This window comes from Peromyscus californicus, unplaced genomic scaffold (genome assembly GCF_007827085.1).
Source record: "Peromyscus californicus insignis strain IS unplaced genomic scaffold, ASM782708v3 Scaffold_23__1_contigs__length_62951481, whole genome shotgun sequence".
Lineage (NCBI taxonomy): Eukaryota > Metazoa > Chordata > Mammalia > Rodentia > Cricetidae > Peromyscus > Peromyscus californicus.
Window position 1 is genome coordinate 32,629,678 of NW_026294534.1, and position 12,804 is coordinate 32,642,481.

General features: G+C 43.4%; 1 protein-coding gene across 22 annotated transcripts in view; it reads left to right on the forward strand.

The window, feature by feature from the left end:
* Positions 1-5,073: 5,073 nt before the first annotated feature.
* Pcm1 (pericentriolar material 1) overlaps positions 5,074-12,804 on the forward strand; it is a 100,565-nt gene continuing 92,834 nt past the window's right edge. For 9 of the 22 annotated variants that reach the window (XM_052752107.1, XM_052752108.1, XM_052752113.1 and 6 more), the window contains exon 1: positions 5,095-5,200. The gene's annotated coding sequence lies outside the window, so the exon portion shown is untranslated. The other 13 variants (XM_052752094.1, XM_052752099.1, XM_052752102.1 and 10 more) reach the window with 6 other exon arrangements.

Consider the following 12,804-nt stretch of genomic DNA (forward strand, 5'->3'; position numbering starts at 1 on the left):
CATGCTGTAGGGATGGTTACAGACGGAGAGAAGTTACTTCCTGTGCAGTATTTTGTTTACTGTCACCTGTGTCCCTTTAATTTGATCCCCGTACTGCAGGCCTGACCAGGGTTGCTACGGATAAATAGGATGAGAGAAGGCATACACCCAAGAATACACCCAAGGAAACTGTTTGAAATGTATGGTCGTAACAACTCTGCAGAAGTGAAGCCAGGGAAAGGTGGACACAATGCAAACACGGCTGGAATTATTAGAACCACAAGGATTGTATTTAAGGAAGGAGTGGTTTTTGAGAGAAATGGACACAGATCGGCTATGAACAAGTCAGTAACCCAAACCGGTATAAACATTAATATTCCGTTTTGAGAACAGCAGTTAGATATTTTTTGGGGGTGGTGATGAAGAATCTGAACTGGGCAGTAATGAGAGATGCCATGGTAATCTGATAGAAGGGAAACACAGAAGGGTATCAGAAGTCTTGAGACATTAATTATACATGGGGACCAGATCTAATTAGCTGATATAATCATATAATTGATTTAATTATATATGTTAACAGAGGTTTTTTTTTTTTTACCAAAAGAGATACATAAGAAAATCATAATTAATGTAATTTTCTCTGTGCAGAGACTAGACCCATGTGTCTCAGCTAGGAGTGATTGTCTTTCTTCTTTCTCCACTCTAGGAGATACTTGGTAATTAAAGTCAGAAAAACTTTTGGTTTCCACCACTGGGAAGGTAGTTGTTCTATGTACCTTGTAAGTAGAGGCCAGGTAGTGCTGTTACATGTTCTGCAATATACAGAATAGTCACTCCCACCCCTAAACCAAAACAAACCAAACACAAAACAAGCAAACAAACAAAACCAACCAGCCAGCTAGACAGCTCAGTCTGTAAGAGCCCCTGTGTCCAAGCCTGACAACCTGAGTGCCCCCCTTAGAAGCCACATGGCGGAAGGACAGAATCCCCAAAAGTTGCCCTCTGACCTGCATGCATACACACATTCCAAACAAACAAACAAACACACACACACACAAAATTAAAAGCCAGCCTCAAGAATCATTAAGTCCAATATGTCAATAGTGCCATAATTAGGAAACTTGGAGCTAGGTTAAACCAGAGAAGTAACAGTGTATAAACTGAACAGAAGTGTAAGAACTAGGTCAGAGGTCATCAGAATCTTGGATTTCATCAGTTTATCCACTAAGCTAATTCAAAATGAGTTGTAGTTTTTTTCTTTTTCTTTCTTTTTTTTTTTTTTTCGAGACAGGGTTTCTCTGTGTAGCTTTGCGCCTTTTCCTGGAACTCACTTGGTAGCCCAGGCTGGCCTCGAACTCACAGAGATCCGCCTGGCTCTGCCTCCCGAGTGCTGGGATTAAAGGCGTGTGCCACCACCGCCCGGCTGAGTTGTAGTTTTTAAGTATATTTCAAAATTACTTTTACATTCTACTTAGGTTTTGCATTTACACATATCAACACAGATAAATCTCAGAGAGATAATGATGAACGAACAAAGCCAGTCAAATAAGAACATATTCAGTATGATACCATTTATATCAACGTTGAAAATTTAAAAATGAAACAATATTTATTCATGAATATACATAATTATATGTGGAAAGTAAATAATAATAATAACCAGTTCAGGATAGCGTTTACATTTGTAAAAAGGAGTGACTTTATAGGAAAGAAAAGGGGAGTTCTTAAACATACTAAATCGATTATTTTAGGTTAGTTAATGAATCCTTATGGGATTTTATTATTTTAGCTTCTCACACATATTTTATATATTCTTTGTATTATACAAAAAAAATCACATAATAAGAACAATAAAATTGAGTTATAATGGGCTCACGGACAATGAAGCGGTTTCCTTTACAATCTATCACCACCTGCAGGTCAAACTAGCTATTGCAGAAAACGGTCTGTCTTTTTTTTTTTTTTTTTAACAGAAATAAAAATAAGTGGAGGAGCACCAAAATAAATGAAATCTGCAAGGAACTGAGCATATGTAGAGTACAAAGGGCAACGTTTCGGTTATAGACATCATCTGCAAAATTATTTTAAAATACAAACAATATAACACAAAATGTTATATTGTAAGTACCACTCGACCAGTGGCCCCACTACATATCAAGAAACAGAAACAAGTAGTATTTTACCCATCGTGACAACTGAATTTGTTACTGGAAACCCCAGTACTGAATTGTATTCATTTAGTTACCCTCTAATCCCAAACCAGAGGCCACCCTCTCTTGCCATTGTTCCCTTTTTTTCCACTTCCTAGTTTGTACTAAACATGGCCCCCAAGTTAAAAAGTCTCAACGATTTCATGTTCAGTCTGAAAGACAATGCCTATAATACCCCACACTCAAAGGGTGGGGGCAGGACAGTCAGTCATAAGTTCAGGGCCAGCCTGCCAAAGAAGAAGCAAGAAGGAGGGAAGAGGAAAAGAAAGAAAGAAAAGCAGGAGCTGGGGACGTAGCAGTAGAACAGCACTTGCCCACGACATGTAAAGTCCTAGGTTCTCTCTCCAGAACTGCGAAAACAACCAAACCAAACCTCTTCCAAAGTCTCAAATAGTTTCACACAGCCTGTAGAACGAAGTCCAACTTCTTCAGGTCGGTAATGAAGGCTTTCCACACTTTGGACCCAGAATTACCTTCTCCAACCCCCACCATGCCTCACCCAACATGAATCTCTACCTCAGCCAGTCTGGTTTTTTGTGTTGGCCATTGCTTATTCTGAATGTACTGTGTATTCATGGCATAATCCATTTCCTTCCACATCAGCCATTTATACTCCCGAACATTTCAACAAACATGTTCAATTTTTCTCCTAAATGTGAAAAATTGAAATTCAGTTTCCAAGTGTTTCCGACACACACACCCCCCACCCCCCACAGCCCTTTGTTTCCTGTGGGAGTCCAGCTCCCACTTTTTCCCCAGGGTATTCTTCAGGAGGGAGAAGTGAGAAATATTTAGATAGAAGGATAAAGGAGAGAGACAGAAACACAGGATAGCCTCGGGAGAGCCTGGATCCTTATCCACTGGCCCCCTCTGTCTCTTCTAAAAGGCTTTTTATAGGAATGCAAAGGGGTGGAGCAAAGACCTCCCCCTAGCACAACCAAATGCAAACCCTTCCAATCACCTATTAACCATGCACAAGGTCAAGCAATCCTTTAATGCAGCTCTGCTGGGTAAAGCAAGCTCAGACCTCACTAGGAACCTTTGTGGGCCTCCACAATTTCCCACCTGCATTTTACAGATGGCTTCATCTTATTTCCTCTTACATAGAACTCCTAGAGATACTATTATTTTTGAGATAATATACCCCTATCCACCCCCAAGAATTACTAAAGCACTTTCTGCCTATATCATTTATTTGGCATAGTCAGATATTACTAATATCGAACTGATTCATTTTCTTAAGGTATGACTTTATATGTACAAGCTAAATTTTTGGAAGTCAGGATAACTTTACAGCTTTTCAGCTTTTTTTCCCTCTTTCCCTACAAAAATCAGTGATGCTGGTATTTTAGTTTGAGGAAAGTTTTTAAAATATACAGTATTTTTATTAAAATTTTTGCAAGTTTTATGCAATTTATTTTGATCACATTCGCACACATCTTTGCTCCTTCTCCTAGGTCTTCCAAGATCTACCCTCCACTTTTCCCAATTTTATATCCTCTTTAAAAAAAAAAAAAAAAAAAGGAAAAAGCCCACAGGATCCAAGTTCAAGTCCAGTGTAGGTAACTTAGTGAGACCCAGATTCAAATGAAAAGTAAACAGAGGCCTAAAGATATAGGTAAGTGGTAGAGTGCTTGCTTAGCATGTTGAAAAGCCCTGGGTTCAATATCCACTACCAGGCTGGATATGTAGCTCAGTTGATAGAAAGTTTGCCCAACATACATGAAACCTTGGGTTTGATTTCCAGCAATGCACACCCCACATTCAAGAGGCAGAAGGATCTGAAGTCAGAGAGAGTTGAGGCCGGCTTGAGATACACAAGACATTGCCTCAAAAATGAAATAAAATGAATACACAAGGGTCATTACATCGACAGTAAACCTGAACCCCGTAGTAAATTGCAGTGGGCTGAAGAGTTTTCTTATTATGAACTGTGTTCTGAGATAGTTGTACTATTTTGTAAACTATTTTGTTGGTAATTGAGGGGAACAATTTATTGTGGAAACTCAGAAGCCTATTCTTTCCTATTTACATATCTTAAATTAAAAATCCCATCCCATAACAACGAACTGTCTAAAAATATCCTTGAACGGAACTAAAATTGTCAGGTAATCTAACTTTGGAGCCTGGCATATCGAAAGCCTTGCAAGTTTATTGAATTTTTGTGCTGTTTTAAAGCCATTATCTGTCCATTTACTAACCTTAATACAGCTGTTAACAAGAATGTAAATTAAAAAGGAATTTGAAGACAACGGGGTTCAGAGAAAAACTTCGTGAGATTAAACTCCGCTTAAAACCACCTGTTTCTACCAACCAAGAAGCGGGACAGCGTTCCAATTGGCGAAGATCGTTGAAAATACGATTCTTCCACCGACTATTCACATATGACACGCGAGCAGCAAATTTTAATTCCTGTGGGCTTAATCTCCTTGTTAAAACCAGGGGTTCGATTGTAAGGGCCCGAGAGTTTCGTGACAGGATTGTGGGTAGGAATGGACTACAGGAGAGATCCAAGGCTTTACAAGTCCTTCCGTCTCCATCTGGAGCCGACGCCTCCAGCTCGTCCAGAGAATTTAAAGCACTCAAAATACTCCGGCCCAGGCCTTCCAGCCTTAATCCCGCGGACCAGCTGAAAGGCGCGCGGCATGCTGGGACTTGTAGTTCGATACTCCTCTGGCTACCCGGATGAGTGGCATTCTGGGATGTGTAGTTTCCTCAGGTGGTTCGTTCCGGACTGGAGGTGCCTTCAGGGAGACCGCAGGCTCCCGAGCCTCACGTGACGCCAGTCCTGCGCGCCTGGGGTTCGCACTGCGGCTCCAGCCCGGGGCGAGTTCTCGCCCCCGCGCGGCCGTTGCCGAGGAGACGGCGCACGTCTCGCCGAGCGTTGCCCCCACCCCCACCCCACCCCACCCCACCTCCGCTCCCTCTGCGGTTCCCCCCGCCCCTCCTCTCCCACCACAATGAGGTCCTAAGATGGCGGTGGCTGCGGCGGTTGGCGCCTAGGAGCTGAGGTAGAGAAGGCGGCCACTGGGCTCCGGGCAGTCCGGGAATCCGTGGGCCTCCCCGCCGCGGTCTTCGAGGAAGAACCGCTGCTTGGTGGCCGCTCCTGGCGGGGGTGGGTGTGTGTGTGGGGGGGGTGGCGACCGCCACTCCGCCCTTGGCCGGAGGGGCGGCTTCGTGTACAGGTAAAAATGCCCGCGCGTCTGCGGCCCTTGGCAACGGCGGGCGGGCGGGCGGGCGGGCAGGGTGGTGTCGTGCTGAGCCGGGCCTGGGGCCGGCCACGCCTGTCCCTTCTGACTCCGGGGGTCCCCCTGGCTGCGCGATGCTCGCTCCCCTTCGGCTGACACTGGCGGACACCGTCTCTGGTGAGCATCTGGGGACGTGCTGGCGCCTGCATCATCTTGTCGCCTCCGCTCTCGTCGACCCGAGGACCCCCACCACCACCACCACCCCCGCCATCTCCCCCCCCCCCCCTGGCGCGGTGCCCTGGTTGCTGGAGCCATGCCCTTTGCAAGGGTGGAGGGGAAGCCGGCTGGCTGTCGTTGGGGGTGATTGAGCTCTGAAAGCAGCAGGCCTTGGCGGCCTGAGGCCTAGTGACCGCCCGCCCTCTCTCCCTCCCACCCCACCCGCCAAATTCCATTCGGTGAGCCCCCCACCCCACCCCCCTTCCACCCCACCCCCCGGGCCCCGAAGCCCGGGTTGGAGAGCGTCTGCGGGCCGGGGATCCGCGGAGTGTGTGTGGCTGTCGCTTGTGGTCTCGGAGCAGCAAGGCCCCCGGGGTAGGCAGGCGTTCCTGACGCCAGCTTCTCGCTAAGGGAAGGGTAGTTGAAGAACCCTTCTCCGCGCCCCTCCCGCGCGGCCCCTTCGCCGTCCCTTCCTGCCGATCCAGTTTCTTCGGCCCCAAAACCGGGGGCAGCGAAGAGGTCCGGTGGGATTCAGACAGCGTTGCCTTGCTTGGCAAGAAACTTGGTGTCAGGGGCTAGGTGTTAGGCCCCGATGGGGCGCCTGCTGGAACCAACTTTGCATCCTGCGCAGCTCACCTTGTCTTCTCCACCCCCCCCCCCAAAAAAAAGCCCATCGAAACAAAGCAACCCCCCCCCCCCCCCCATGGCTGTTGAGATATGTGTTGTACGAACTATGGTAACAGATCGTGTTTTGGCGCTAGAAGAAGCGGGCTTTCTGGGTGCCCCTACCACCACCCCCTCTCCTCCGCCCCATAACCGCTTTCCAGACCCCGCCTTCTGTGTTCTCTGGTTACCAGAGCTTCTGGTGCACCTGCTTCTGCCTTTCCCCATCACCTTCCTGGTCAGGGCCACTGGCCAGGGCCACTGGCGGCCGACGTTAATTCTGAATTTGGAAGTTGAAGGTACACCTCGGAAATGTAATGAAAATATTTTCTCATGAATGAGACTTTTAAAAAACATGATAGAGTAACAATTTCTTGAATAGTTTGAGTAACAGGGAGTTAATGACTTAATCAGGAGAGTAAACTTCTTCATGGGTCTTTAAATGGTTAATGGGGGCTGTTTTTATTATATTCCAAAGTGGATGTTATACCTTGTTTGGAAGGATCTTAAGAGATTTGGGGTACCTAAACGTCTATGTTAAGGTAAATTTGAGTCTAAAATTGTTTATAAATTACATTTGTTGGTTGTCTGAAATATTAGGTCATAAATTTAGTGTTTGTTTTCTGTACTTAAGAATGTAAGAATTTACTGGGGATTTTTTTTAAATAAGCAGACAACTGTTTTGAACTGTGAAAGAGAAATGTATTTCTGAAAATTTTGTTTCTAAACAGTTGACACGTTAGTATGTTAGTTTCATTTGTATTAAAGTTGGGAACATTTTGTGCTGGGGCCTGCCATATAGAAACTGGTGCAGGATTGAAGAGTCTCTCTTCTACCCCTCTGCCTTTTGACATGCCGTTGTGGTGTATCTTCGTTCTTTGTTAGAAAAGAGCGGTTCCATTCCTAATAGCTAAACTAAAAAAAATTTATACAGTACTGTGTGAAATTCCTTTGTCTTGCAGAATTTTTTTTTAAGCTCATTCGAGTTTGAATTTATCGTTCTCAAGTTATGGCCTTTAGAATTTCTTAATTGGCTTTATCTTGCTTTCATGATCTTTTCTGCTTTTTAAAATTTGTTATACCTACAACTGACAGGCATTAATTTAGTTATATAAAATTATTTTGAACATTAGTTCAGGGCATAGTGCCTTGCCACATAAGAAGTTAGTGTTGGGGAAATGTAAGTTCAGTTAAAGTTAAAAGAAATTGAAAAGGTCTGTGTAGAGGATAAATAGCTAGGGCTGGGATTAACTTAATAGATAAAGCATTTGCCTAGCATACACTATTATTGCCCTAGGTTTGCTCTCCAACACCAGATAAACTGGAATGGTGTTGAATGTGTGTAATCCCAGCGTTAGGGAAGTAGAGACTGAAGGTTTAAGGTCATCCTTGGCTATATAGCCAAGTTTGAGGTCTGCCTGGGATATGTGGAAATGCTGTATAAAAAAAATTATAATGGCTAAAGGATGAAAACTAGAAGAAATTTTGTTTAAAATATTTTAGAAGTAATTGATCTTTTAAGAAATATATGTGTGTGTATGTGTATATATCTGCAGAAAGAATCTGAATTTATTTCTCCCATGCAGTTTTAAGAAAAGCTAGGCAAATGGTATATCCATAGTCCAGGAATTGGGTAATTGAGACAGGAGGATCAGGAGTTCAAGGCCATTCTGTCCTACACAGACAGACGCTATCTCAAAAAAAAAAAAAAAAAAAAAATCACACACATATAAAAAGAACTCAAACTTTTTTTTTTTTTTTTTTTTTTTTGGTTTTTCGAGACAGGGTTTCTCTGTGTAGCTTTGCGCCTTTTCCTGGAACTCACTTGGTAGCCCAGGCTGGCCTCGAACTCACAGAGATCCGCCTGGCTCTGCCTCCCGAGTGCTGGGATTAAAGGCGTGCGCCACCACCGCCCGGCCAAACTTTTTTTTAAAAAAAGATTCATTTATTTTACTATTTTTTGTGTGAGTGTTTTGTCTGCATGTATGTCTGTGCACTATCCATGTGCCTGGTGCCAGCAGAAGTCAGAGATGGTGTCAGATTCCCTGGGACTGGCGCTACAGATGGTCAGTGATCACGATGTGCGTGCTGAGACCCAAACGTGGGCCGTCTAAAGAGCAACAAGTACCCTTAACCTCTGAACCATCTCTCCAACCCCTGTCTCTCTTCTGTGTTTGAAACAGCATCTCATGTACCCTTGGCTGGTGTAGTTGAGGATTTACTTGCTTCTGCCTCCCAAGAGCTAGGGTTACAGATGTGTACCACCATGACCTGCTAAAATATCCTATTTTAATAATTGTTTAATTTGTCCTTGCTTTCTGTGAAAGCAAACAAGTACTCAGACTCCCTTATGAGGAACAGAAATCAGACTGAGATGCTGAACTACAGACAGTTGGTTGATTTACGTCTCAGTTGCAGTTCTCAGTGTTTTTGTTTTTATGCTGGAAGATTATAGCAGAATAGGAAAAATGGAAGTTAGGAGAAGTCAAATGTGAGTGTTTAATGCTAAATGATTGCATTGTGGTTGACATTTTGTGAGATAAGAAGAATTATAGTTACTATAAAATAATTTTACTAAAAGGAAAAATTAGGGAAGATGGATGAGGAATGAAAATACAGAGTAATTGACTTAATTCACTTGGGAAGACTTGGGTTTTTCTCAGTGAGATTTGTTGTGTTGTAAAAGAGCAAACAACTGGTGGAAAAATCAGAAAGGGATAGTCACATTAGGGAATTTGGGATGGAGTTAACAGGCACTGCAGAACAGTACATTCGTTTTATAAATTTGAGTGTTAATATACTCTTGAGTACACTTCTAGTGTGTAATGACAAAGGTTTGGGGATAAGGCATTGAATAAAATAGACAAGACGCATTACCCCATGGTAGTGTATGTATATCAATATAGTACACATGCCTTAACAAAGTCTTGTCAAAAGTCAAACCAAAGTCAGTACCACTTTGACTGTGTGAATAGAATCAAAGAAAGCAGGTAGTTGTTTTTCTAGAGTTAACAGAAGGAGCAAATAGGTAGGAAAGTCAAAGATGCTAGGAAGACATTTTTGAAATGATTACTTGGTTTGGGGGTAAGAATGCAAAAGATTAAAAGATAAGAGAAAAAAAACAAGGGACTAGAAATGAAAGGTCAAGAACAGATTCAGCAAATTAGGCAATGACATAGTAGAATGCAGGAATTAGGATCAGAGAGGAAATTTAAGTTCCTGATCTTGAACAAATTGCCAGTTCAGAGTGAAAAAGGTATTGGAACAAGGAAGATAAAATAGACATTGGAATTGAGACTAAGAGAAACCATATACACACACAGTTCACAAAAGCAGGTGTCTTAGGGTTTTTATTGCTGTGAAGAGACACCATGACCATGGCAGCTCTCATAAAGGAAAATATTTGAGGTGGCGGCTTACAGTTTCAGAGGTTCATTATCATCATGGTGGGGAACGTGGTGGTGTGCAGGCAGATGAGGTGCTGGAGCTGAGAGTCCTACATCTTGCAGGCAACAGGAAGTTGACTGAGACACTGGACTCATATGAAACCTGAAAACCCGCCCCCACAATGACACACTTCCTCCAACAAAGCATACCCACTAATAAAGCCACACCTCCTAATAGTGCTGCTCTCTGAGATTATGGAGGTCAGTTGCATTCAAACTACCACAGCAGGGAATGGTGAGCAAAACTAGGAGTCACTATTATCAAGGGTAGGGTAGTACAAAATGATGCACAAGGTAGGGTAGTGTTTTTGATGTATACTTTTAAAAAGAGGAAAAATACTATTTGCAGACTATTTTTATTGAGTTAGCCAGAAGAGTAGGAAAGGAACATCTTTATTTAGAAGTGATAGGAATTGGTGCATTAAGAGGTATTTTAGATTTTACTGACACAGAAGAGGAATGTTTTGAAGCTGATGGAGGATGTGCAGGTAGGTAGTTGGTTTGTAATCTGTTGGAAGTGTTTGATAGGAGTTGCTGTTGACCAGAGGTGTGGATTGGGATGGTATTGAAGATAGAAATTTGAGACCGATAGCAATATCAGGGGGGAGTGAGTGACTTTTGGTTGCAAGTGGTATCTACTTATAAGAAAATATTAGATTTAGTATGTAATTGTAGAAAAGCAAGATGCAGGGCTCCGTTTCCTGAGTGCTGCAGCCAGTGAGGGGCAGGGCCAGCTCTCCCACTCTCAGACCTCAGGGCCAGCTCTCCCACCGTCACAGGCATTGAGGGGCAGGAGATGAGGGAAGGTATTTCTCCCTCGTCCACTCCACTATATGGCAGATGAGGGGTGGGGCCCGATCACCTAGGCCCCCATCAACAGGGTCAGTTCTATTGTGCTGCCCAGGCTAGGTGCAAGGCCCAGTCTTCTGAGTGATGCAGCCATTGAGGGACAGGATCACTTGTGACCCCGGACCAGCTTTCCCACCTGCAGTGGGTGGCAAGAGGTGAGGGGGAAAATACATCTTTTAAAAATGAAATAATGTTTGAGAAGATAGAAGTGTTTAACCTGACTTTAGCATTATATTGTGTATACTTGTATCAGAATACCACAGTGTACCCTGTAAATGTGTACAATTTTTGTTTTAAAAAAAATCTGGATATGGTGGCATACGCTTGTCATCGTAGCACTTGGAAGACAGTGGAAGGAGTATTGCTGTGAATTCAAGGCTAGCCTGGACTACATAGTGAGATCCAGGTAAGCTTGTGCTATAGCAGCTGTTCTCAACCTATGGGTTGTGACCCCATGGGGACGGCGTCAAATGACCCTTTCACAGGGGTTACATATCAGATACCCTGCATAACAGATATTTACATTATGATTCATAACAGTAGCAAAATTACAGTTATGAAGTAGCAATATGAGGAACTATATTAAAGGGTTGTAGCCTTAGAAAGATTGAGAACCACCATGCTATAGTGCAAGCGTCTGTCTCAAGAAATAAAATGACGAGGGGATGGAGAGATGCCTCAGCAGCTAAGAGTAGTTTTTGTTACTGCAGAGGATGTTGGTTCACTTCCCAGCATCCATAGGGTGGCTCACAACCTTCTATAACTAACTGAACTTGTTGTCTTAGTTAGGGTTTCTACTGCTGTAAAGAGACACCATGGCCACAGCTGTTGTGGGATATTTGTACACAGTGTGAAGGTGTATTGTGAATGGTGTAATAGAAAGTGTGCCTGGGCAGCACAATAGAATCAAGTTCCAGGGAATCCATGCCTTCTCTAGTCTCTGAGGATATCAGACATATTTGCAGGCAAAACACTTAGAGGATGGTTTGGAAAAAAATAGCTCCCAAAGGGAGTGGTAGTATTAGGAGGTGTGGCCTTGTTGGCGGAAGTATGTCATTGTCGGAGTAGGCTTTGAGGTCTCCTATGCTCAAACTACACCCATGTCACAGTTCACTTCCTGTTGCCTATGGATCAAGATGTAGAACTCTAAGCTCCTTTTCCAGCACCATGTCTGTCTGCATGCTGCCATGTCCTGCCATGATAATGAACTAAAACTCTGAAATTGTAAGCCACTCCGGTTAAATGTTTTCCTTTATAAGAATTGCTGTGTGTAATAGATTTTTTTTGGGCGGGGGGGGGGGGGGGCTGCCAGCTCGCAAATAATGACAGGGAGACTTTTTATTAATTATGAAAGCTTAGCCTATAGCTTAGGCTTGTTCCTAACTAGCTCTTATAGCTTAAATTAACCCATTTATATTAATCTACAATCTATCTCATGGTATTACCTCTCTTCCATATTGCACCTCCTGTTTCCTCTCTGTGTGGCTGGTCACTCTGACCTTCCCAGCGTCCTCTCTGTCCCTGAAGTCCTACCTAACCTCTTTCTAGCTATTGGCCGCCGTTCAGCTTTTTATTACGTCATTCACAACAATACACCTTCACACTGTGTACAAATATCCCACAACAGCTGTGGCCATGGTGTCTCTTTACAGCAGTAGAAACCCTAAGACAACAAGTTCAGTTAGTAAGGTACATTGGGAGGTTAAGTGCCTTTTTTACTGTTTTAGATAAAGTCTCTGTGTAACCCTGGCTTGCCTCAAATTTCCAATGATTCTCCTGCATTTGCCTCACAAGTGTTGAAACTCAAGTTCTTGTCAATTCAAATTGAATGCTACATTTTGTTGTAATTTATTTGTCTTCAACTAAATCTTCAGAGTTTGGAGTTTTGTTTTTGTTTTTTCAATTTGAAAAACGTATCTTGAGTTCTAGAAATGTACTCAGTTTTTAAAACTTTTTTTTTCTTTTTTTTTTTTTTTGGTTTTTCGAGACAGGGTTTCTCTGTGTAGCTTTGCGCCTTTCCTGGGACTCACTTGGTAGTCCAGGCTGGCCTCAAACTCACAGAGATCTGCCTGGCTCTGCCTCCCGAGTGCTGGGATTAAAGGCGTGCGCCACCACCGCCTGGCAGTTTTTAAAACTTTTAAATGCGTTTATTGTGTGTTCACTTGGGCACATAGGTGGAAGTCAGAGGACACCTTGTAGAGTCAGTTCCTTGCTGCTTCACGGGGGGTGGGGGGGGGCGGCTCAGGGATAAAA